We start from the raw sequence: 27231 nt of genomic DNA, 5'->3' as shown, positions 1-27231 counted from the left end.
CGCCCAACCTCCACTTTTGATGAGTGAACACTGGCAGTTCAAGACCCGTAAACACCTCGCCCTCGCAGAGCCTGCCGCGAGCCAGGGTCTCATGTGGCAGTTCAGTTCTTTCTGTGTTGGTAGAGGTGAAAAATTTAGCTTCGTTCCTGGGCAAAATCTCTTGCCAGATAGTGAACATTTTGAAATACGATACAAACAAGTGTTTCTAAAATATAAGGTAGAATCTGCATTTATGATCTACCTTTTACTAGATTTATCTTTTAAAAATTTAATTTAATGTAATTTAATTTAATTTGACTTAATTTAATTTAATTTTTTAAGCAAACTCTACTCCCAACATGACTCTCGAACTCGCTCCCCGGAGATCAAGGATAAAATGCCCACCGACCTAGCCAGCTGGGCGTCCCTATATTTTATTGGATTTAAATCCCGCCCGGACTCTCGCCGTGCGTGTGAGCTATTTCCCACGTGAGGAGGAGGTCAATGAGAGTGCATGTGTGTTCAGCTGAATGTCTGAACCTAACAGGTGCCCCCGTGTCCTCCCTCCCAGGAGAGAGGCGGGCTTGGTGGTGACTGGACCGCCAGCTTCCGGACACAGAGTGGAGGCTGTGTGTGTCAAAAAACAACGCGCTTGTGGAGGAGTCACCTGAGGGTGTATTTGACAACTGGGGAGGGGGTGGGGGACCCTCTCGGTCACTGGTTTATGGGGGGTGGACGAGGGCCGTGCTGGAATCCCGCAAGAACTATGAACGCCCACTCTGTTGGAGTCTGATGCCCACCCGGAGCGAACTGAATGAGCACCTGAATCGGCAGACCCTGTCATCACCCCAGTGTCTAACCTGCTTTCAGTCACACACCAGCCACCGGCCCACCACACCCCATCCTTCCCTCAGGGAATCCCTTTGGGCCCTCCTGTTCACAGCCTGCACATTTCTGTCCTGGATTGGCGATCAAAATCCTCATACATCTCTCAGTGGATTCTATCTCCTCTCATCTAATTGTCTGCAGTACTCAACATATTTTCACATTCATGCCAACTTTGTACATCTTTCCCAGGTGGGAGATCGTCAGTGATTCCAAACCTGTACTCATTTTTTACACAAACTTGAGCTGTGTTAACCGCGCATTTACATAAATCATACCTTAGGCTAATCCTGTAGAACCTTGGAGAAATTGTGATTCGTTGGCTCTGCATAATCCACCCACAAAGTTTTTGAAATTTATTTTTATTTTTGTGTTTTAATTTATATCCAAGTTAGTGAGCATATAGCACAATAATGATTTCTGGAGTAGAACTCAGTGATTCATCCCAACAAGTGTCCTCCTTAATGCCCGGCCCCCCTTTAGCCCATCCCCCCTCCCACAATCCCTCCGGCAACCCTCTGTTTGTTCTCTATATTTAAGAGTCTCTTCTGTTTTGTCTCCCTCCTTGTTTTTATATTATTTTTTCTTCCCTTCCCTTATGTTCATCTGTTTTATCTCTGAAAGTCCTCATATAAGTGAAGTCATATGATTTTGATCTTTCTCTGACTGACTCATTTCGCTTAGCATAATACCCTCCAGTTCCATCCACATAGTTGCAAATGGCAAGATTTCATTCTTTTTGATTGCCGAGTAATACTCCATTGTATAGATATATCACATCTTCTTTATCCATTCGTCTGTCGATGGACATTTGGGCTCTTTCCACACCTTGGCTATTGTTGATAGTGCTGCTATAAACATGGGGGTGCATGTGCTCCTTTGAAACAGCACATTTGTGTCCTTTGGATAAATACCTAATAGTGCAATTGCTGGGTCATAGGGTAGTTCTAGTCTTAATTTTTTGAGGAACCTCCATACTGTTTTCCAGAGTGGCTGCACTAGTGTGCATTCCCACCAGCAGTGCAAGAGGGCTCCCCTTTCTCTGTATCTTCGCCAACATCTGTTTTTGCCAGAGTTGTTCTTTTAGCTACTCTGACTGGCATGAGGTGGTATCTCAGTGTGGCTTTGATTTGTATTTCCTTAATGACGAGTGATGTTGAGCATCTTTTCATGTGTCAGTTGGCCATCTGGATGTCTTCTTTGGAGACGTGTCCATTCATGTCTTGCCCATTTCTTCACTGGATTATTTGTGTTTTTGTTGGGTCTCAAGTCTTAGACCAAAGAACACTGTGTAATTTTCTTGTACCAAGCATATCCCTTGACTTTAGATCCCACTATAGGGATAATTAAGAATTATCCCTAGAGGGGGACACCTGGGTGGCTCAGTTGGTTAAGCGTCTGACTCTTCATTTTGGCCCAGCTCATCATACCACAGTTTGTGGGTTCAAGCATCAAAATTCTAGAACCCTAGAATTATGAGAATTGAGTGAGCCGTGTATCCAAGCCCTTGACACAATGCCTGGCCCAGAAAGGTCACCAAATATGTTAGCACTCGTGATTGGAACAGAAAGATCACTCGCAGTGAAACAGTATGAACAGGGTCTCCCTGTTGGAATGACTGCGTTGGACAGATGACTGAAGTCAAAATCCTCCATGGTATTCAGAGCAGAATAGAGAATAGAAAATAAAGGATAAAGGTGGAGAATAGACAGGAAAGATGCTGTGTCGCTAAACTAACGCGATCCAATCTCAACTCTTGCACGGTGTATGCAGTGTAAGGAATTCAGCATCCATATTTTCAGAATATGCATGACAAGTGTGGGCGTGCTCTGCAGTTGTTTCTGTAGCTACCTCCTACGTGAATCCAGAGTCTTGCCAGCGTGCAGCTGCATTCACAAAGCTTCTAGAAATGCCATTTTCTCTGCAGCATAAACCAAGGTGTCTACATTTTTGCCTCTGCCAAGTAGATTGTGAATAAAAAGGAAGTTTATAACTTCCTCCCAGAGGTTATAAACTCTTAAAGATAAATACAACGACCAACGGTGCCATCCACTTGCAGGGGACCCGGGGGCAGGCTGGGAGACGCCACTTGAGTGCAGGGTCCCTTGTGACACATTCTGTGGGAAGCTCTACATTTTCTGGCAGTTGTTCGCTAAACATCAACTCACGGCTCAGTAAAGAGTCTGTAAGATCATGGTGACTGCAAGGAAATAGTGTCACACTTGGGGCACATCTGTTTTTCATCATCCTTACTCTGGCCCGTAACATGGAGGGTGCCAGCCAGTCCCCGAGAACGTCGACCTTCACAACCCTGGACAGCTCTGTCCCCTGCTGTGCTGGCGTCTCAAACCCAACCACAGACCTCGCTGCCCCTCTAGGTAAGGTTGTCGGAGTTAGCAAATAAAAAACAGAATCCCCAGTGGGATTTGGATTTCAGATCACGAACAGATCATTTTTAGGGTGAGTATGTCCCACACAATAGTTGGGACATACTTGTACTAATTTTGTTGTTGCTGTTCTTGTCTGAAATTACACACTTCACTGGGAGTCCTGTGTTTTGCCTGGCAACCCAGCCACTAGGAGTGGGACAGGCCAAGCACGCAGATTGGGAACAATTTCATACGTGGTGTGTGTGCATGTGTGTGTGTGTGCGTGTGCACGTGTGTCTGTGTGTATACACTTGCACCTCCACAGCGTTCTGGGGTGCCTGGGGCAGTGTGAGGTGCAGCAAACCTAGACAGGGGAAAGCCATGTGGGTGCTGAGGTCTTTGGAGACACCATTGCCCACTCCCCACCGAGTCCTCTGTGTCCTCCATCATTCTGTTGTTCCCAGAATGCTCCCCGAGCACGCCGGCCTCTTGGACTAAAGAGTGTCAGGTGGGGCCTCAGCCGCAGCAGGCTTTAAAAGCAAGTAGTTCTGGTACGGGACAAGGGTGAGAGACACACGTCTAGAAAACTCTGGTCTGGGGACAGAATCTACTGCATTCACGGGAAGACGGAGTTGAACCCCTCACACTTGACCGGTACCCGCATGGACGCCCCAACAGGCACGTTCTCCGCCAAAGGCTGGCACTCCAGTGCCCCTGGAGACCCCAGGCAGCCAATCTCAAAGAGGGAGCGGGGGGACACTGGGCCAGGAGGGCAGGGTTTTGGCAATTCTGCATGGGATGAGGTCAAGTGCAGGAGACTGGGATGCTTTCTATTTTTAAGTTTATATTATTTATTTTGAGAGAGAGAAAGAGAGCACGAGCAGGGGACGGATAGAGAGAGGGAGAGAGAGAATCCCAAGCAGGCTCTGCACTGTCAGCACAGAGCCTGATATGGGGCTTGAACCCCTGAAACCGTGAGATCATGACCTGAGCTGAAATCAAGAGTCAGATGCTTGACCAGCTGAGCCCCCCGGGTGCCCCTGGGACACTTTCAACAAGACATTAGCAGCAGAGGCAGGAGCTCCTAACCTGCCATGCCCACCCGCACACATGCTCTGCTAGGGCAACAGCTCAGTCACGGTCACGGAGAGGCTTAGCTCGTGCTTTGTAAGCGACCACAGACCTTCTCCTGCAGGAGCGACCGGGAAGCAGCTGCTCGTAAACATTTTTGTGAACATTTGCCCGGCCCACTTTGTGTCCGTGCAAATCCTACATTTTCAATGTTTCAGGCAGACCCGTGTAAGCGGTTTCAACAGAAACCATTTTAACTACACAAACACAAAACCAGAGTTTATTTTGGTTCACAGAAGGAACTCTTAAAAACAATTACGCTCATTACATTTGGTTATTTGTAGGCCAGTCCCGCCAGCCCAGTATTCAGAGCATCAACTTTAAACTATTTGTTTGCAGCTATAACGTGTGGTGTGGCCCCTGATGCCTGTGGGGGCCGGGAGTGGGGGCAGGGAAGGCATCTGCTGTCCAGGGCAGGGGGCTTCCCTGAATTGCCCAGGACGCTGTCTGCTGTCCTCCAAAGCACATGAAAATAGTTGACATGCACTGGCCCCTGCGATCATGTGGGAGAATCGGGTCTTTGTCTTGCTTCCCATTTTGAAGGTTAGGAAACTCCAGGCAGCAAAATCCTGCCTCTTACCCCGTGTTGGTCAGATCTGTGCAGGATATTTGCTCCTTCCTGTCTTATGTCAGGTGTACCCTTGTGGGTGTAAACCCCGGAGGGGGATGGAATCATCCGGAGAGATGCTCAGACCCATCTTGGATGAATAATTCAGAATCCCAGGCAGGGGCAGTGACCCCCAGATGCGAAAAGAGGCCAGGAACAAACCCTCTGGTGGGCCAGAGGGTCTGAGGGGGCACGACCCTGCGACACCCCCATCGCAGTGAGAAGCCGTGTGTCAGGCCTTGTGACCTTGGCTGCCTCCATTCTGGTTGGGAGTCAGGCCCTGGTCTGTTTTCGGGATCATTCTACACATGCTTGAACGTTGTTCTTGGATCTGTTATAAAATGAATGTTCTTGTCAAGGGGCCCCCTGTGATGAGTTTTCCTTGGAATTAAATACTGTAAAAATGTGGTTTCCTCTTACCGACTCTCTGCTGTGCCTTTTATCAGACGGTGGGAGCTGCAGGCCCACAGCTTTCCTGGGCTCCCTGGTGGGCAACGCCGTGGCCATGGTACCTCTGGGACCAGCAAGGGGGTTTGCACGTCCCCTGCCCTTGAGTGACAGCCTCGAGGTCACTACGTGACCTATTCAACAGTATCCCAGGTATCAAACGGGGGCCTTAGCAATAGCGATGTGTTGTCCCAAATGTCGTCAGACGATTCAGCCTCCGCTTTCTGGTCCCTTTCACACCCTGCAGCCTCGGTAAATGAGCTACGAGTGCTGCCCCTGCCATGGCGATTGTTGGCCACGGATCTTCTTGGCAACACGCTTCCCAACTAGCTCTGTTGCAAGTAACACGTTACTTAATTATTATTTTTTTTTATTTTATTTGTAGAGAGCATGTGTGAGCAGGGAGAGGGCAGAGGAGAGAGAGGGTCTCAAGCAGGACCCACGCTCAGTGCAGAGGCCGACGCGGGGCTCGATCCCACGACCCTGGGATCATGACCTGAGCCGAAATCAAGAGTTGGCCGCTTAACCGACTGAGCCACCCAGGCGCCCTATGGTACTTAATTATTTGTAGATGAAATAGGGCCTGTGAGCAGCTGACTCGGGATCTGCTGTTTCTTTCTTCTTTTGGCAGACAAATGCACGAGGGTCACACGGGGCAGCGCAGTGCAGTCTGGGGATGCAGGGACCCTGGGCAGCACAGTGGGGTCTGGGGACACGGGGACCGTGGGTTGAACGTATGTGTGGGTTTGCAGAGGAGAAAGCGTGCAGGTGTGAGAGAAGCGACCGGTGGATTGGGGGCGGGGCAGGGATGTGCCTTGTTTATTGGCCACTTTGGGGAACGTTTCCTTTCTGTACGAAGGCTGCTTTCGACTTGGCTCGCTGGGTGAGCTGCGTGTCCCCGCAGGTCGAGCTGCGTGAATAGCAACTGCTGAGAAAAGCCTCTCTCACCTTTTGTTTCAGTAGCTTGGCTCCCAGTAATTCACGGGGGCAGAAAGAACATGGAGCTTGGAAGGAAAGGGTGCGATCCAGCTCGGCCAGTGCCTGGCTGACCTCAGCTAGTGACTTCCCACCTTGATTTCTGTTTCTGAATGCGGCTTCTGCAAGAATGAGATAAAATGCCTGGCAGGCTGCCTGGTGCGGCATCCAGCCTTTGCTTCCTACCATCCGGGGCACAAGTGGGACCACCTGCCTGATGGGGGGGGTCTAAGGCAGGGCTGGCACGGGGCGGCATGTGGCCCCCTTTTCAGAGTGAGCGTCCCCGGTGGAAGCTTCCAGAAGGAAATCTGTGTTTTCTTCTTGACTTGTACTGAGTGGTGCACAGCTTCCTGCTCCTCTCCGGGCTGTGGCTCAGCCAAAGTGACAACCCAGTCTCCTGTGCCCTAGTTTGCTGATGGAGACCTTGGGGGCTCAGCACTATGTGCCCCGTTTGTGCTGGGGACCCTGAGGTGGCCTGCATGCCACTCTCAGCCACCAGTTTTTCATCTCCTGCCTGCAGACGCCAATGGGTGCTCCTTCCCCCACCGCAGGGTGATGACCACGGGTTTGCACTGCTCCACAGCGATACCAGTCCCTTGGCCACCACGGTCTCCTGTATGGGGGTGCAGCCTGGTCTGGGAGGGGCCACATCGCCGAGCTGAATCCCTAGGGTCATTGATCTCTTGCACTGACCGTCAGGCCTCCCTGGACACACAGGAGCGCCAGGGACACGTTGGTCATGGAATCGTGCCCTGTTACTGTCGGGGACACTGGCGGGGATGGGAGCATCACTGACAGGTGACTTGGCTGGAACTCTTCCTCACCACCCCTCCCTCTACCCCGCCCACCATTCACCAGCAGCTTTGGGAAGATTAGTGCCTGTCTTTGCATCCGCTCCTGCATTGTGACAGGGACAAACAACACCCTCGTGTGTGGTGTTACCGCGAACGGGGACAGCCCTGAGGTGGACGCCCAGATTTAGCATGTGGTCACTCAGTGCCGAGACTCTTCGATGGGGTGAAGTTGGCTCTGGGTGGGTGGTTGAGCCTTGTCGCTAAAACCCCAAACCCACCCCCTGTGTTTGCATTCTTGTGGCTCCTAAAATAAAATATGGGTTTTTGTTTTTCAAGTTTATTCATTTTGAGAGAGAGTGTGTGCAAGCAGGGGAGGGGTAGAGAGACAGGGAGAGAGAATCCCCAACGGGCTCTGTGCTGTCAGCCCAGAGCCAGACTCGGGGCTCGATCCCACAAACCGTGAGACCATGACCTGAGCCGAAATCAAAAGTTGGGCACTTAACTGACTGAGCCACCCAGGCATGCCCCAAAAATCGATTCTTAAGGATTGCATCCTAAAGTCTGCGTTATAAAGTCAGATCACCGTGGAGGGAGGTGTGCCAGCGAATCTGGGTTATAATTTGAGGTGTTTCAAGGGTTTTTGGAGCAATCTTGTAAAGGTGTTTTCTCTTTCCTGGACGATGTTTCTCAGTAGATCGGAAGCTGGAGGCACAGAGGGAGGTAGATCACAGGATATTCCTACGATGCCGCTCTTCAGAGTAAATGAAAACTTTTCACGATGAAAACCTTCTAAGTCCGAGCAGCGATATAACAAATATCCACGTCCGCAGCGTCTGTGGTCAGAAACCGTCAATAACTTGCCACCTTATGGATCACTCTTCCCCATTTCATAACTAGAGTATAATTAAGTTTCGGGGTCAGCAACTGCAAAGTGCATTTGAGAAACAGGTAAGATAATCTCTTCACCATGAAACGTGTACCACTGCTCACAAATTGTACAGGGATTTCTGTCGTCACACAGACGGTCCATGTCCAAACACTCATGTGTCTCCGAGCCTGTCCAAAATGGCTTTTTACCCTTGGTTTGGGTCAAAATCCCGCCCTGCTTTCTTGGCGCCTGGACGTCCGTTCTGGAAGATTCCCTGCCTGCTGCTCTTCGTGGGGTCCATGTGTCTTCCCTGGCCAATGTTGCTGGGGCCTCATTTTCGTTTGCCTGTCCCCAGATGGTTACCTGGATCCATTGCTTCTCTCGGGGCTGCAAGATGGTGATTTCCTACCTTGGCATTGCTGGGAATTCATTACTGCTGTCGTGAGGAGGTTCCATCATCCAGCAGAAGGCACAGGGGGCGCCTGTCTGCTGGCCCCTGTGCAGGCCGGGGGTCATGGGTGACAGGGTCCAAGTTCATCAAGGCCGGAACATGCTGACCATACTAGTTTTTCTTCTTTCCCCTCTTTTAAAAAAATATTATTAAGGGGGGCACCTGGGTGGCTCAGTCGGTTGAGCATCTGACTTCGGCTCAGGTCACGATCTCATGGTCCGTGGGTTCGAGCCCCGCGTCAGACTCTGTGCTGACAGCTCAGAGCCTGGAGCCTGCTTCGGATTCTGTGTCTCCCTCTCCCTCTGCTCCTCCCCTGCTCATGCTGTGTGTGTCTCTCTCTCTCTCTCAAAAATAAATAAAGATTAAAAAAATATTATTAAGGAAAATGTTCCATGTGCTTTAAAACTTTTATATTCTCTGATAATGGATCTTAACAACTATCTGTTAGATCTACCTGATTGTTCTATTTTTGTGTCTCTTCTATCAACCCATTGAAAAATATTTTCTTTATTCATTTTGTCTCCCTGGCCCTGAGAATTGTGTGAAAATCTCCTGTTACCAGTATATATCTGTGGGTCTCGGTTTATACCATCTGAGGGCTGTGCTCTGTTGCTGTTTTTCTACATTATTTTTTAATATATATATATATATATTTTTTTAATGTTTATTTATTTGTTTCTGACAGAGAGAGAGAGAAAGAGAGAGAGAGAGACAGTGTGAACAGGGGAGGGGCAGAGAGAGGAGACACAGAATCCGAAGCAGGCTCCAGACTCTGAGGTGTCAGCACAGAGCCCAACGTGGGGCTCGAACCCATGAACCGTGAGATCATGACCTGAGCTGAAGTCAGATGCTTAACTGACTGAGCTGCCCAGCACCCATAAAGTGTTATTTTTGAGAGACAGAGACAGAGCAAACAGAGGAGGGGCAGAGAGAGAGGGAGACACTGAATCCGAGGCAGGCTCTAGGCTCTGAGCTGTCAGCACAGAATCCAACACGGGGCTCGAACCCACAGATAGTGAGATCATGACCTGAGCTGAAGTCAGACACTTAACTGACTGAGCCACCCAGGGGCCCCTCTTCTGCCCATTTTTAAAAAATTTTTAATGTTCATTTTTGAGAAAGAGAGACAGAGCACAAGTCGGGGAGGGGCAGAGAGAGATGGAGACACAGAATCCCAAGCAGGCTTCGGGCTCTGAGCTGTCAGCACAGAGCCCGACGCAGGGCTCAAGCCCACGCACCGTGTGATTGTGACCTGAGCCGAAGTCGGACGCTCAACTGACTGAGCCCCCCACCAAGCACCCCACTGTTGCTGTTTTATCAGGAGAACTGGGAATGGTCGTGGAGGGGGACCTCAAAGGCTGACCTTAATAACCTATATCCTCACTGTGAAATTACACTCTTTACAAGGACTAGCCTTCACTGTCCCTCTGCTGTGAACTTATCACGTGGCCATAATTACAGATTCGTGGGAGGTTGGTTGAAGAGACCTCACATACCCCACACTCTCCTCCCCCACCCCCCCCGCGGTCTCTACAGCATGGAGCCGACACCAGGAAAGTGCCATCCTTTCGGTGGGTGCGTGGTCCTGGGTCAGGGCATCCCACGTTTAAGTCCACACAAGCAGCTGTACAACTGAGACACGGACCTGTCCTGTCACCACACAGATTTGCTCCTGCCACCCCGTTGGAGCCACCCCCTTGGAGCCACCCCCACAGCCACCACAGAGCCCCAGCCCTCTGGTTTACGTGGTGATGATGCGTGGCCCCTGGAGGTGGGTTTCTTTCACTCAGTGTGATGACCTCCTGGTCTGTAAAAGTCATCGTGTGCATCGATCCACTACTGCTTTGGGTAGCTGACTTGGACGGGGAGGTTTGGATCCACCTGGTTTGTTTACCTATTCAGCTGTAGAAAAACCAGCTTTATCTTTGTTCCAGCCCGATGATTACAGCCAGGACAGTGATTAACCATCACGGGCAGGTTTCCATGTGGGCGAACACTTTCTTTCCCCGGGGTTAAACGCCCTGGAGTGGAGAGCATTTGCTGTGTTACCTGCTAAGTGTGTGTTGAGTTTTGCATGAAAATGCCAGACTCTTCCCAGGTGGCCGTGCCATTTCATGTTCCCCCCAGACCGTCAGAGATCCAGCGCCCGGGCACGCAGCTGTCGTTTCTAATTCAGCTGTTGTAACAGCTGTCTGTCTGGTGATTTCCCGCCATGGTCTTCGTTTGCTTTCCCCGCCGCCACCACCACCCCCCGACCGTGGCTGCTGACCCTGAACATCTTTTCTTGTGCTTAATACTTATTCCCATGTTTTGCCAATTTTGCAATCAGATTTTTCGTTTGCCTTTCGCTGCTAAAATGTGTGGTTCTTTATGTGCTCGAGATCGGAGACATTTGTCAGGCATGCAGGTGACAACAGTTTTCTCCTTGTCTATAGCTTGTCTTTCGTTAAAAAAAGTAAACTTTATTTTCTAGAACAGCTGTAGATTTACATGGTAGATTTACAAGGTCATGAAGACAGAGTGTAAAGTTCCTGCATATGGCGGCCTCTTGCAGCGTCCCAGATGGGAAGTTTCCATGCCCTTAGGACACATCCCGTTCCAGCACATTGACAAGGTTCATCATCCAGGAACCTCCCCGAGCCCAGGGACTGGGGCTTCTACTGAGGTTTCATTACAAAGGCTGAACTGATTGAATCTTAACTCCGAGATGGAACTCAATCCCCACCTCCTCCTCTCTTTGCGTGTTGTGCTGAAATTCCCCGGAGCAAAGCTCTGACCTTCTAATCACATAGTTGGAGTTTCTAACACGACCGGCCCCCATCTCCCTGAAATTCTCTCAGAGCCCACAGAGTGTCACCTCAGTTGCATTAACTCAGGTGTGGCCCCAGGAGCCCACCATGAATAACAAGACACTTGGATCACTCGGGAAATCCAAGGGTTAAGAGGGCCCAGGGCCCACAGGCAGAGACCAGCCAGATTTATTATTATACAATGGTGCGTGGGGAACAGGGCGCATCCCCGCTGTTGTTATGAGCACCTGGCTTGGGCGTGTGTCTCAGGTGTCCCCTGTTGGAAGTTACTTCCTGCTCTCCTTTCCCACGCAGTCTCCTTTGGAGGCAGTCGCCAGGAGCAGCCATACGGGGGGTGGATCCTGCGGAGTGTCAGCAAAGACTATCTGGAACTCTTCCGCATGGAATGTTCATCGCTTCCACATTTATTTATTTATTCCATCATGTATTTATATCAGTATGAACTCATGGATATTTATTTTATACTTGGGGTTATCATCCAAAGCCTCTTGATTTATTTTGTGGTCAAATTGTTTCACATTTGGCCATGGGGAGCTCCTTCAGTTGGCTCCTGTGTGTGTTTGACATCCCCTCTTATCGCTGCGGGGCCGTGTGTGTGTGTGTGTGAGAGAGAGAGAGAGAGAGAGAGATACTTCCTTTTCTAGGAACATGAGATGCTCCAGGCTAATCTTGTGAGTTTCCTCTCTTGACTTCAGGACATATCTTCAAGGAGCCCTGGTGCCTCTTGACCAAAGAGGGGATTAGAAACCAAGATCCTGGTGCCAAGCGTGCTCACTGCTGCTGGGGCGTCCTTGACGCCAGGCCCACTCAGCTCACAGAGCGAGGAAACCTAGGTGTGTGTGCTGACTCGTGTGTCCACGTCTGCATCTAAACATTCCTGGGTGTGGCCTTCTGTGTCTGTATGGAGCTACACGTGAGCTCACAGTGATGTCTCCAAGTCTGATCCATTAGCCCAGAGATCTTTCCAGCCTCCTCCCCTTGCTTCTCTGTGACCCCCTCCCCAATAGTGAGAGACCCTCTCGTCTCTGAGCTGTTCAATTGCAGGGTGTGTAGAGAAGAGCTAACGGGCACGTAGGGGAATGAACGTGTGTAAGTAGCACACTGTGACGCTGAACGGCTTCTCTTGCCTTTAGCGTAAGGGCCCAGAGCTACTTAGGGCAGCCCCATCCCCTCCCTGCTGCCTCATGCCCCATCACTGTCTGTACTCTGTCCTAAAAGCCCTGACTGTCTCAATGATTTTTCATTTGCATGCTGTTCCACTCGGTATTTCCAAGTCTCATGTGTTCCGACAAATGAACTGTGTCGTGTGCCCGCGATGACAGCATCGCAAAGCGAGGCATGATTTGAACCCCCTAGAACACCCTGTACTGCCTCGTTCAGTCTTCCAGCCCCCAAGCCCCAGAAGCCACAATCGCTCACTGCTGCCTGTCACAGACGTCTCCGCATGGGAATTAGGCAGTAGGCTCTTGTCACGTAGCATGCGTGAAGTCCATCCCTTGTTTTGCTTGGCTTAAGAGCTTGTATTTTGTTTTGTTTTTACCACCCCAGTGACATCCCATTGCATAGACACAGCACGACCTCTTTACCTATTCACTTACTGAAGGATGCCTAGGTGGCGTCCAGATTTGGTGACCACAGCCAGGCTTTGCCTATTCTGTCCGTCTGCACGTGGGGACGTCACCAGCATTCCCAGAGACGCTGCCTGAGCCCTGCGGTGTTTTTCCCGGGTGCAGGGGTGCTGACAACACTCTCCATCCAGTGACTGAGTCTCTTGGGGCTACAGGCTCCCTTGGACACGGACATAGACACCTTAGACAGGCTCGTCGAGGCTGGGATGGGGGAGGCTGGTTATTGCCTCCCGTGAATCCGTCAGAGGATTCACAGTTTTTCCCTTCCTGAGGCTCAGGTGGGGCCACAAGATGCTGTCCTAGCTTGGCTGTCAGTGAGGTGCGTGCAGGCTTTCTGAAACACAGGCAAACCTTTGGCACGACAGTGCCCTTCTGCGTGTCCCTTGTCCCCTTGCTCTAGAAAACCCGTGGACTAAGGTTGGGTTTTGCGGAGAATAACCGTGCAGCCTCCACAGATCCTCCTCTGCCCGGTCCCCCCTCTGCCACCCCGCCGTTACAACTCCGTGTAAACTGTATGGAGTCTCGCTCAGTTTTCTAGTATCTAAGTGCCTTCCCTATTTGGGGGACGCTTCACTGTGCCGAGCCTCCCGCCCAGCTGACTCCCAGGGTCACTTACAGGCTGCTTCTTTCTAAAATCTTCTTAACAGCAAAGGAGGGGTGACATGCGGTCTTGAGGTCCCCCATCTGCTTTCTTGACTCCTCTGCTTTGGGGGGAACAGTTTGGGAACAGGGATGGCGGTGTGTCAGCACCCGCGTGCGTCCAGCATTCCTGGCGGTCAGACATAATCTGTGTGCCGTCTGGGAAGAGAAGAAGCGTGTTTAGTTGACCGTCCTTAGTTGACTCCACAGGGAACATTTTGCTTGCGTTTAACGCATCTGTGTGGACAGCAAGATGGAGTCACTCGTGTCCAGCAATGACCCAAGCAGTGAGTCCGCGAACAGACCTGAGATCCTTCCCGCTCGAACGTGATGAGAGGTGAGTGCGGAGGTCCCACCCGGACCAGACAGAGGCCTCAGCTCAGCTGTGTGCCCCCAGGCTGACTTGGCATTTGGTTGGTTGACTTCCTGCCCCTGCGGTATCCTGTGTGCTGTGTGGCTGGTCTCCTGCTCTGGTCAGCGGCCCGGGTAAGGAGCCAGGTGCATCACGTGGGGGAATGTTCCTGATTTGGGGATCCTGAACCTGCTTACGAGTATGTTGCCTTTGCTTTTTAAAAGATTTTTAAAATGTTTATTCATTTTTGAGAGAGAGAGAGAGAGAGAGAGAGTGCAAGCAGGGGAGGGGCAGAGAGAGAGAGAAAGAGAGAGAGAGACAGAATCCAAAGCAGGCTCCAGGCTCTGAGCTGTCAGCACAGAGCCCTACGCGGAGCTTGAACCCACGAACCGTGAGATCATGACCTGAGCGGAAGCCAGACGTTTACCTGACTGAGCCACCCAGGCGCCCCCCACCGCCTTTGCTTTATGACTGAATAAAGCTGATGCCCAACTCGCGTGTGCACCTCTGTAGCGTGCTCGTGACAGCCTGAAGTAAGGAGGTGCATTATGACTGATGTGTACCTTAATGTAATTATTTTCCTTTTGGAAAGCTATGAACACACCAATGATACCTTAAAATCAAATTACTGTCATCATGCCCATACAAAGAGTGGGCAACCAGGGGAAATGTGTGTCTCAGGTACCATGAAAATGTCCCAGGTAATTTACACGCCTTTGAATGCATCATAAAATTATACTCAAGACATTGGCATTCGTCCCTCTTCTGGAACCTTCAGAAAAGTATCGGGACTCACTTCCACTGGGGGATTATTCTATAATATGTGTTATTCGACAACGATTTGGCATGTGTCTCACAAAAGTAATATGTTAGTAACACAAGTAATTGAATGAAGAATGGTATCGAAGGCCCGTCGCTGTCTTATCATTGCTTGGCGGAGTCAAGATGGCACTGATTATCTTCAAACTGGTAGGAACACTGAGTGGCCCCTGACCCTGGGGTTACGATGCCAAGTGCCCGAGGTGGGCACTTCAGGGGCTGCTGGGTTTGGCATCTGGTAAGAAAGATAAGGAAATTGGGATTGCAGAGTGGCTGTGAATTGGGGGGCATGGTTAGGCATTTAGAAGAGAGATGAGCCAACCCCCGGAGCGCTGTGCAGAGTGACGGGACCTCTCTGGGAAGCAGATGTGATGGCCTGGCCGCGCCGGGGTTATTTGGGAACGGATCACAGGGGGTGTGCGGTGCCCGGAAGGTGTGGAGGAGGAAGGGAGATGTGGAATACTAACCACAGGGGTGAGCTGGGCACCGTCCCCACACTCACTCAGAGGGCGCTCCCTGCGGGAACGGGGACCCAAAGCCATGGGGCACCATTCAGCCGGAACCCCAGGAGGCGAGCAGGAGTGGACGTGGACATCCACACGTGGAGGAAAACAAAGCAGGGGCTGAACACGGGCGTCCCTCACAAGGAGCAGAACACGTGGCCTCACTGCCCTGGCTGTGCCGGGGAACACAAACCTGGGAGAGGACAGGCCCAGGAGGGGGTCTCACGAGGAAGCCCGGGGACCAGACACGGGCTCTGTCTGCCTCAGGGGCTCACGCCGCATGGCCCCAGACTTGGATCTTGAACAGGAGGTTTGGCCTCGGCCTGCCAGTATCCCCACGTCTGTGACATGAACCCACACCACCTGCATGGAGCGTCTGTGAGAGAATCTGGTCACCCACGGATCGTAGGTCCCTGTGAGGCCATCAGCCCCTTGTGTGCTGAGGGCAGCCACTCGTGTGCTTAGTAAACCATCGAGGACAAATACATGACCGGCTCACTCCACTAAAACCCTGAGGTGCCCAGAAAATGTGACTTCTCTGTTTACACTAGAACTCTTGGCATTTCTTTGGGGACCCTACTCCCTGCTGACCAGGAGAATGAAACTAAATGTCTGATCCGATCAGATTCCATCCATGCCACGGTGTAAGCAGAATGTGTAAAGACACACCACCTGTCCTTTGGAGCAAGCGATGCTCGATTTCCTGGAAGGAAGCAGAGTGGAAGAACCTTCCGGGCAGCTGGGGCTGCGTGAAGCGCTGGAGAGAAGTCGTCCACCATTCCTGGCACTTGGACATGGCCCTGTGTGCACATATGACTCGTGTGGCCCAGTGGCTCTTGGGGAGGAAGACTTTGCTGGCCAGACTTCACAGGGGCGTGTCGGTCACTGGTGTCACACCCGTTTCTGCCGGCTGCAGAGCCTGACTGTCCCCTCCTGCCTGGCTGTGCATCTTCAGGAGCTTCTGAGTCACTTTGCATAGCCGCGGGCAGCCCCATCACTGTCTACATCATTCATTCATTCAGCAAATATCCACTGAGGGCCTTCTGTGTGCCCGCCGTTGTTTACATCTAAATGACAGTAAAAATACAACTTAACAAATTTGATGGGATGCAGTGAAAGCAGTGATTAGAGGGAAATTTATAGCTTTAAATGTATATATTAGAAAATAAAGAATATTTACAATCAATTATCTTAAGTTTCCACTTTAGGAAACTAGAGAAAAGATGGCAATTTCAATCTCAGAGAAGGCAGAATAAGAGAAATATTAAAAGTTAGAGCAGAAACCAATGAGATTGGAAGCAAGAAACCAATAGAGAATATTAGCAAAATATAGTTATTTGAAAGATCAGTAAAATTGATAGATCTCTAGCCAATCTAGCCAAGAAAACAGGAGAGAAAGCACAAATTGCTAATGTCCGAAATGAAAGTGGGTCATCACTACTGATTCCGTAGATATCAGAAGTATAACAAAGAGATGTTGTGGGCAACTCTACTTACACAGTTGATACCTTAGGTGAAATGAGTCGATTCCTTGAAAGCCCAAAATACCAACATTTGGAAAAGGAAATATAGATCATCTGAATAGGGTGAGATCTATTAAAGAAATTGAATCTATAATTAATAACCCTAAAAAAAGCAGCAACTTAGATGTTTTTACTGGTGAATTCTACCAAACACTTGTGGAAAAAATACCAATTTCTGTAGTCTTTTCCAGGAAAGAGATGCAGAGAGAATACTTCCAAACTCATACTGTGAGGCCATCATGACCTTTGTAATAAAACCAGATAAAGACATTAAAAGAAAAGAAAACTACAGACCAATATCTTTTTTGAACAAATGTGAGCAAATTGAATCCAGAAGGATATAAAAAGAATAATACACCATGACTGAATGGCACATATTCCAGATTTACAGTGCTGATGCACCATTCAAAAACAAATAGCTGTAATCCACTTTATCAACAAAATAGAAAAGAAAAATCATATGGTCATAATAATTCATGCATGAGAAGCATTTTACATAATCCAAGAATCACTTAAGATATTTGTATAGCAACTCTCAGCAAACTAGAAAAGTAGACTCACTCAACTTGATAAAGAACACCTACCCAAATCTTATAGTTAACAATGTACTTTATTATGAGAACTGGTCACTCGCCCTCAAGACTGAGAAAAAGACAAGGGTGTCCCATAGCTACACTCTCTTATAATACATACTGGAGGTATTAGACAAAGCAATAAGACAAGAAAAAAAAATAAAAATTCACAGATTGAAAAGAAATATTTTTTTTTTCACAGATGACAGGATTATCTATGCAGAAAATACAAAAGAATTGACAAAATATTCCAGAGTTAATAGGCAAGTTTGGCATGTACACAGAAAACATTGTTAACCTACAAAGCACAGTTGTTTTTCTAAATACCAGAATTGAATTAAAACCAGAATACTACTTATGATAGCATCCGACAATGAAACACTTAAGTGTGAGTCTAACAGAATACATAGGGAAACTATCTGCAGCAAAGCAAAACCTGATGAAAGCAGCCAGAGACCTAAGGAAATGAGGGGTATTTCATGGTCGTGGGTGGAGGAATCAATACTGTTAAGAATGTTAATCCACATTAATCTATAGATTTAATGCAGTCTCAATTGAAATGTCAAAAATCTGTTTTATAGATATTGAAAAGGAATTTTAAATTTTATATGAAAAGACATAGACCTAGAATATTCAATGCTATACTGATGAAAAAGACCACAGTTTTACAGCCCACAGGATGCTATTTTAAGACTTATTACAGAGTTACACTAATTAAGATAACACAATGCTGGTGAAAGACCACATACACACATCAGTAGATCGGAATAGAGGGCTCAGAAATAGGTCAAGGCAAATACAATCCACTGATATCTGAGAGAACAATGGAAATTCAGGAGGAAGTAGGGTCTTTTCAGTAAGTGTCGCTGGGACAACTGGAAGTCTATGTTTAAAAAATGAATCTAGGCACACATCTTACAACTTTTGCAGAAATTAACTTAGAATTGATCACAGACGTAGAGGTAAAAAAAAAAGCCTATAAGAGCCTATGAAGAAAATCTAAACAGCATCGAGTTTGGCAGTGAGTTTTAGATAGAACACTGATGGCACCACCCATGAAAGACAAAGTTACAAAATGTTGGACTTTAAAAAATTTTTAATGTTTATTTATTTTTGACAGAGAGAGAGAGAGAGAGACAGGACGGGAGTGGGGGAGGTGTATAGAGAGAGGGAGACACAGAATCTGAAGCAGCCTCCAGGCTCTGGGCTGTCAGCACAGAGCCTGATGTGGGGCTTCAACCCACAAACCATGAGATCATGACCTGAGCTGAAGTAGGACGCCCAACCAACTGAGCCACCCAGGCACCCCCAAGGTTGAACTTTATTAAAATTAAAGACTTTGGCTCTAAAATAGACATCGTCAATAGAATGAAAGCAAGTTACAGAATTAGAAAAAAAAATTGCAATACATACACCAGATGAAAGAATTGTGTCCAAAATATATTGCAACTCTTAAAACTGAGCAATAAGGACACAAAAAAGAATATATTGTAAGGCAACGGGCAAAGATCTGAATCTGCACTGACTCCTCACCTGTGAGGACGCACAGAAGGAAAATGTCGTTTGTCACTGGGGATCACATTGCTAAGCAGCACTGAGGTACCACGACGAAACTGTTGAAGGGCTAAGAGAAAACAAGTAACTCTCACCCACCCCCGACCCAGGACGCTACTGACTGCTCACAAGGCTGCAGAGTAACAATTGTCATTCGTGGCTGGATGGAGGGGCACAAAATGGCACAGCCACTTTGGACGGCAGCCTGGCCATTGAATCAAGGCTAAACGTAATTCATACCATCCAGTCCAGCGATCACACTCCCAGAGATTTACCCAAATGAGCTGTGAACCTTGTCCACACAGAAAGCCGCACCCACATGTTTGCAGTGGTGTCCTTCATAAAGCCCCTCAGCTGAAGGAACTAAGATGTTTTTCTAGAACTGAGTGAAAAACTAGACATCGTACAGTAGAATGCCCTCACCCATAAAAAGACATGAGCCAGCAAGCCATGGAAAGACAGATAAGCCCTAAATATATAGTAGTAAGTGAAAGGAGGCCGTATACTGGGTGACTCTGAGATATGGCACTCCGGAGAAGACAAGCCTGTAGAGACGGAGGAAAGATCAGTGGTTGGCAGGGGTTCTGGGACTGGATTCGGAATGGACGAAGCACGCGGGATTTTTAGGGCAGGAAAAGTGTTCTGTGCGGCCTTGTAATGGTCCACACATGACATTGTGGATTTGTCTAAACCCAGAACTGTACAGCAGAATGAGCATTAAGACATACAAATGAAAGAAAGAAAAAGAGAGAGAAAGAAAGAAAGAGAGAAAGAAAGAAAGAAAGAAAGACAGAAAAAATTAAAGAATTAAAGAAAGAATTAAAGAAAGAAAAAGAAAAGGAAGGAAGGAAGGAAGGAAGGAAGGAAGGAAGGAAGAGTCAGGAGATCCCAAGAAAGACCGCAGACCTTGACAAGAAAATCCACCTGTGCACAAACGTATGAAAAGTATGAAGCCACCGCAGTGGAAGCACGTGTGTGTGGGGATGGGGCAGGAGGGGAAGACAGTGACCCCTGTGGCTTGGGAAATGAGTGGAACCCATCACTAAAGGCGATATAAAGGGTGCATAGGCCCAGTAGTCCTCTTAATAAATACTTTTGCCGGGGGTGCAGGTGGGCGATTCTGAAAGGTCTGTGGACTTGAGCAGTCAGATAAGTGGGGAGAGGGTGGTCTGTGGCTAGAGGATCCATGTGGTAATAAATCAGGGATAAAGTCGTGTTTAGTTTACCGTAGGGAGGGGATATTTCCATACGGAAGTACCTATAGATACGTGCATATATGTGATTCTACATGTATGCGTCACCTCTGCAGAGCGGACGTGAAGGGCTGGAAGCAGAGAGGCCAGCAGCAACCAACCCCAAGATCTCAGTGTTATTTAAGGGCAAGGAATAAAAATAGAGTGAAATTAGCTTTTAGAGAAAATATCATCAGGGGCTCAGGGGCTCCTGGGTGGCTCAGTCTGTTGTACGTCCGACTTAGGCTCAGGTTATGATCTCACAGCTTGTGTGTCAGGCTCTGTGCTGACAGCTCAGAGCCTGGAGCCTGCTTCGGATTCTGTGTCTCCCTCTCTCTCTGCCCCTCCCCTGCTCATGCTCTGTCTCTCTCTGTCTCTCTCAAAAATAAATAAGCATTAAAATAAAAGTCAGGGGCGCCTGGGTGGCTCAGTCGGTTGAGCATCCCACTTCGGTTCAGGTCACGATCTCACGGTTCGTGAGTTCGAGCCCCACGTCGGGCTCTATGCTGACAGCTCGGAGCCTGGAGACTGCTTCAGATTCTGTGTCTCCCTCTCTCTCTGCCCCTCACCTGCTCACACTCTGTCTCTCTGTCTCAAAAATAAATTAAACAAAAAAATGTAAATAAAAAACATCGTTATTTCAAGGCTCTGAGCGACTCGGTTGGCCTGTGATGGGCCTACACCAGGATGGTCTCCGCCCCACCGTGGGGTGTGCTCTGTCTGGGATCAAGCTACCTGCGTTCTGATCCCCATCCTTCCGCTTTGTCCTCGTCTGACCTTGAAGCATTTGACCCTGCTCTGTGATGATCACTGAGACCACAGCACGTGGTGCTCCGGAAAGGTGGTATGCGTGTGCCACACTGTCACTGGGCGGGTGCTGTGCTGAGCCTCATGGAGGGGCTGGGCTCTCATGACCAGAAAAACAAATGAATGGCTTCTGCTCTGAAGGTGGTGTAAGCACATCATAAAATTAAGTTTGTTAATAGTAAGTGTTAAGTTCGAAAGTGTGTATCCTCCCCCGTCCGCCAAACTTATATCCTGAAATCCTACTGCCCGACATGACCGTGTGAGGTGACTCACTCGTGAGGGTGGGGACATGATGTGTGAAATCAGCATCTTTGCGGAAGACCCCAGAGAGCTCCCTGGCCCCCTCCACTGTGCGAGGACACAGTCAGAGGGCGGCCATCGGTGACCCTCCCCAGACCCTGACCGTGCCGGCAGCAAAAGTCCAGCCTCCAGAACTGTGAGAAATCAGCGTTTGCTGCTGGACCAGCCCGACAGGACTCAGACATTAATTTCTATAAATCTACAACATTCAATTATGTTGTTGCCAAACATTCCCATGTGACCTGGTGATTGAAAGCAGCCGTTGTTAACTGAGCCATAGCTACGCTGCTGGACAACGCTCAGAATACAGACATATGGACCAAATGGCCCTCGGAGAGCCCAGAACTTGCTGAGAAAACAAAATATTAACTAAACAGTGGCCTGAGAGTATGAACTTTTAGGATATTTGGGCCACAGGGAACTGGAAGTCCAAATCAAACCAGCTTAGTAAGGACGGGCTTTGTTGTTTCCCGTGAGTTGGCATCCGTAAGGCAGAGGTGGGGTCCTCGGTCCCCAGGCTGTCCCCCTGCCCAGGCTGCGGGCTGTGGCTCCTCTCTGCTGGCCTCACCCTGAGGCTGGTGTTAGAGCTCACGTCTGTGCAACCTGACGCCTCCTGCTGATTCCTTCAGAGCAGGAGACATCGTCCCAGAGTCCTGGAAACTGCCTGCCGATTCGTGGCCAAAGTTTCTGGCACGTCCTTCCCTGCCCACGTTTCATTGCAAGGTGAAATCCAAGTGGGGCTCAGCTGGGCCCCCAGGCAGTGCCGGGGGCATCCGCCCTGGGCCTGTGCTCGGCATCTGGACGACGTGCCTGCCGAGGGCGGGATGACCCATGTCACGTTAGCAGTGGGCACCTCCCCATGCGCACATTCACATTCTGGCCTGATGGTGAGTCGAAAGTCTCACTGGGTTGGGGAGGCTGGTAGAATCTGGCTGGCGGGACCCCGCTCTGTCCTGCCCCTGCTTCATTTACATCACCCACCACGAGGAGCCCGACACCCTGCAGGTGTCGGGGGGGCTTTGCAGCATCAGACGACACCTTGATCTCACATGGAGTGAGGAACACTGGCCTTAGCCACTGCCTCCCGGCCCAGGCCCAGGGTACACCCCATCCTTTCTACTCTGGGAATCTCCCCTGCCCTCCTGGATTCCACCGGAATAGCCCAGTTGCTGGTCAGTGCAGTGGACAGATAGTGGGGCCGGGGCTTGCTTTAGGGGTCACGGTCACTGGCCGTGAGGAGCCTTTAATTGATTGGTGTTCACTTCTGCTCAACCAGATACGCGGCCATTCTCAAATGAGAACCAGCAAAGGGCCGTGTGTTCAGAGCTCGGCATGGCGAGACCGTCAGCCCCCATCACTGTGTTTGGCAAAGACTCAAAGGTGGGCAGGGTGGGGAGAGCTTTACAGACGGGAGAAGGGGATGCTTGGGGCCCCGGGGGAGGCTGCAGGTGTGGGGAGCTGGGACGTTACTGGAAGTGGGGCGTCCCACGCCAGCGGCTAGTGGAGCACAGCTGTCTCCCTCTGGCTGGTCCTAAACTGCTGGTCAGGACAAAATCAGGGAGCTGTCAGCTACGAATCGAGTCCCGGTCGTTTGGGGTTGATTGTTGCAGGGGTTATTGTTTAGATTCCTGGATTGTCATTAGAGACAGATTTCCTGCACGTCTGACTTAGAGACAACGGGCTGGCTTCCTGAGCTGGTCAGTCTAGAGAGGGCCGGGACCCCGGGCTGCTCGGCCTCCAGAGGTCTAATTTTATGTATGGTTTTGCCATTGTCTGTTCGTATATCCAGTCTCTGACATCTCTCCATGACGGCATGTGGAGAAAGAGAGAGACAGGAAGAGGAGGAAGGAGAGAAAGGAGGGGGAGGAAGGGGAGGAGGGGGGAGGGTGGGGAGGAAGGGGAGGAGGAGGGGGAAGAGGAGGAGGGCCCCAGCCATTGGCAAGCCCTCCCCCAAGCCCTGTGGTGGGGGCGGGTGACACACTTAGGGCCCCACCCAGGGTCCAAGGGACAACGGTGGGTCCCCTGAGCACAGTTATACACCAGGACACAACAGAGGTCCCATCAGCAGAATCAATGACAACTGCCCAGCATTCTGTCGTTCGGACACATTTTTACCTTTGCCTGTGGAACAACTCAACCTTCAAGTCTGTCCTCAGCCACCGGGGACGTCTCGAGTAGGACACGGTGCATGTCCAGAGGAGGTCCCCAGCACTGTCACACATGGGAGCGTTTCAGCTTCCAAATAGAGCCGCTGTCGGCATTCGCAGGCGGGTGGCCCACGGGGCTCTGGCACCCAGATTTCCTCAGGGAACGGCACACGGCCTGAGGCCTCCGAGGCCCGTGGCTTTGACTCTGTTGTTGCAAGTTCAGAAGAAACAGCCCTGTAAATAACCAAACCTCTTGCAAAATGCCTTGATGAATTTACGATTCAATTGTTAAATGTTTCCTTACTTGTGCTAAAAATATTATCAAAGACACTTCTGTCATAAATGGACTTTACTCTGGTGAGACTTATATGTTTTCTATAAAAATATTTTGCTCATGGAAATGAGTAGTGTATTGTTTGTTTGTGTATTAACTGCCTAATGGCCAACATCAACAATTAAAAGGTAGTTTTCTCGGGGTGCCTGGGGGGCTCAGTTGGCTGGGCGTCCGACTTCGGCTCAGGTCATGATCCCATGGTTTGTGGGTTCGAGCCCTGCGTCGGGCTCTGTGCTGACAGCTCGGAGCCTCGAACCTGTTTCTGGTCCTGTGTCTCCCTCTCTCTCTGCCCTCCCCCTGCCCGTGCTCTGTCTCTCTCTCTCTCAAAAGTAAATAAACTTTGAAAAAAAAATTTTAAAGACAGTTTTCTCTTTAATACTATTTATTTTTAAATAAAATGTTTCTAAGTAGGCTTCACGCCCAGTGTGGAGCCCAATGAGGGGCTTGAGCTCACAACCCTGAGATCAAGACCTGAGCTGAGATCATGACTCGAATGCTTAACTGACTGAGCCACAGTCAGGTGCCCCAGTACTATTTTTAAATAAAATAAAAAAATATCCTTGAGAGGGGCTGGGAAATAATTTCAAACCTGCATACCAGTTACAACCTAGAGACGAATAAAAAATGCTTTCGTGGCTGTATTTTGGGGGGAGTGATTCTACCTGGAAGCTGGAAGGCGTCGACACACAGTGGGCCGGACACACAGCCCCAGGCTGGCACATTTAAGGTCTGAACATGTATGGAAAACGATTTCCAAGCTTAATGTTACGTGGAGGGCATGATATGTTCGTCTCTTCCCCCCACACGGATGGACGCATACGCGATGTGCTCAAAACAGATGGACAGAAGAACACACGCCGAGCCCCCGGCCTTGTGGCAGGTGTCCAGCCGCCCCCAGGGTGCACGCAGGCCTCGGCTGGCTTTCCCGGGAATGAGGGTTCATCTCCCGTCACCGGCCACACTCTCTGCAAGGAGTCTCTGAAGGATCCTGCAAGGCTCTCTGCCCAGGATCCTGCAAGGCGTCTTCCTTGCTCTTTCTCTGGCTCCTGAGAAGACCCACCACTGCCTGCATCTTTAGTACACACCAACCCTGTTTCTGGAATTCCTTTCAAACCTGTTATCTCACAGAAGCACCGAGTTTAAATTTGCTGGATCATCTGTAGTTTGCCGGGGGTGTCGTAGCTGACATGGGTTTTCAAGACAAGGTACACGCAGCCCGAGTCCGCAGGGACTCGCCGGCCAGCGGGGCGGGTCACGGTGCGCGTGGTGGCTGCCACACCCAGAGCCATGTCGGGGCCTGGAGAGTAGAGGGTCTGGAGGCCGCTCTCCTCCCCGAGTGGTGGGAGTCACAGGGGGTTCGTTCTGGGAGAAGACAGGATGCGTTGAGAAGCCAAGGGTGGACAGAGATGCGGGCATCCACTGGTTCACACGTACATTCCACAAATTCTGGGCAACGGAAGGTCAGGTATTGTAGTCAGAACATCGCTGGGAGGGCAGAGGGCTCAGAGATCCCCGGAGACACGGCCCCGGGGGCTCCCAGGCCAGCCTGGGGAGCCCTGTGCACAAGGGAGCAGAGAGTGTGGCCATCACAGGCTGTGGGAGGTCCCGGGAGAGAACAGGAGCACGAAGGGGGAGGCGGACCGCCACGGAAGACAGGTCCAGGAGCAGAACTCAGGTGCGTGCGGTGGATTATTGGGTTGAAAGAAAGTTTACCTCCAAACCATCTGGCTAACCATAATAGAGCCTACAGATACTGGCTTAAAGTCAGCGGGTCACATGCAAATCTCATTTGATTGCTATGTGGGGAAACATGAACTTCTCTGTTACCACATCTTTTAATTCGCATTATTTCCATTATCCCACAGTCATGTGGCTGAATGCCCGTACTGAGCGGACCCTGTGCTGGGCCCTGGGGACACACCAGTGCACGACACACACTACCTGGTTTCTGAAGGTGCGGATGCTAAGCAGAAAGAGGATATGCAATAAAACATACAAACGTCTTCAGACTTGCTGCTGTCTTTATCCGTTGGAGACGGGAGTGACGAGAAGTGTGTTAACGCTCATCACACGCTGTTGCGCACCCAGCATCCTGATTTATAGACCTGCGTGCAGTTTGCAGCCCGTGAAAATGGCAGGTGCAGGGCCCGTTGTCCCGAGGAATGGCCCTAAGTGCAGCTCAGGTAGGCGTGTTAATCTAGAAACCACTAAGAGGAGGAAGGAAGTTTGTGAGGGTCCCTGGAGACGGTCAGCATTAAAAAATGTGGGAGCAGGAGAGGCCCCACTTACCAGGGGTTCACCCAGGAATCCAGGTGACAGAGTGTTTGCAAAACCCCTGCAGAGAAAATTGGCAAAATGTTACCAGAGCAATTGCAGAACACCTCAATTAACACTGAGACGGTCTACACCCAACACCGGAGCATCGAGGGCGCAAACCCGTAACTGAGCGCCACATCCGTCTGTGATCCCAAGCATTTTCAGATGAACAAAAGGAGCTAGAACACCTGCTTCTAGGATCGCCCTTAGAAGTGAGAGTCTGAAAAGGACCCCGAAGTTGACGAAAAACGTGAATGAGCAAGGTGGACTTAAGTTGACAAATGTCAAGATCCTTTTGAAGCTTCAATTAGATTCATTTGGAGATTGATGCGTGTCAGCAAAACACAGGGAGACAAGGCAAAGATTACGTGTATATGTAAATATACACAATAAATATATAAAGAGATGTATTCATATATTTACTAACACTGAAATTCTCTTGGAACGTATAGAAATACACTTACTGATATCCTGAAAAAGAAAGGTTATAGTAGACAGTAACATGAAGAACACAACTCAGAGAGAGAGAGAGAGAAGGAAAAATCAGTCCAAACCACATCTGAATACTTCTTTTTGAGATATGTGCTATAAAGAAAGTTGAAAGATAAGTAGCACGGAGCAGCTTGGAAAAGGTATCCAAAATGCTGAATAACTTATGGAAATTAATTGGAAAAGAACCCCACAGAGAGATTGTCAAAGTCGGAACAAGAATTTCACACAGGAGGAATTCTGAATGAGTCACGGACATCTGAGAGATGCTTAGCCTCCTGGTGATCAGGACCACGGAAACACAGCCGGTGCTGAGAAACGTCTCGGCCCAGATCAGATTGGCAAATGTCCGGTGATGTGGTAATCCCAAGCAGTGCGGAGTATACAGCTGATACTCTGCTTGCTTGAGCCCCACGCATCGATACAGGTCAGAGAATAATGGAGAAAGATTCAGGAAGTTTGGAAAGGTGAGGACCCACCCCTGGCCATCAGGTGACATCTAGAAGATGGAAACCTTGCAAACAATCCACAGATGCCCACTGCTGGAGAACGGTTCTGTGTCTGATATTAGGAAGCCCTGGGCTCTTTGATGCCCCTGTGCATATCCATCATGTGGCATTCATCTCCTTGTGACCAGGGCCTTGTCACTGAAGGAAGGCATGGCTCCCAGGGGCTGTGGGTGGGGGAGGCTTGAGAGGAC

This window comes from Panthera tigris, chromosome A2, assembly GCF_018350195.1.
Source record: "Panthera tigris isolate Pti1 chromosome A2, P.tigris_Pti1_mat1.1, whole genome shotgun sequence".
NCBI classification, from domain to species: domain Eukaryota; kingdom Metazoa; phylum Chordata; class Mammalia; order Carnivora; family Felidae; genus Panthera; species Panthera tigris.
Note: the sequence above shows the minus strand (reverse complement) of the source record.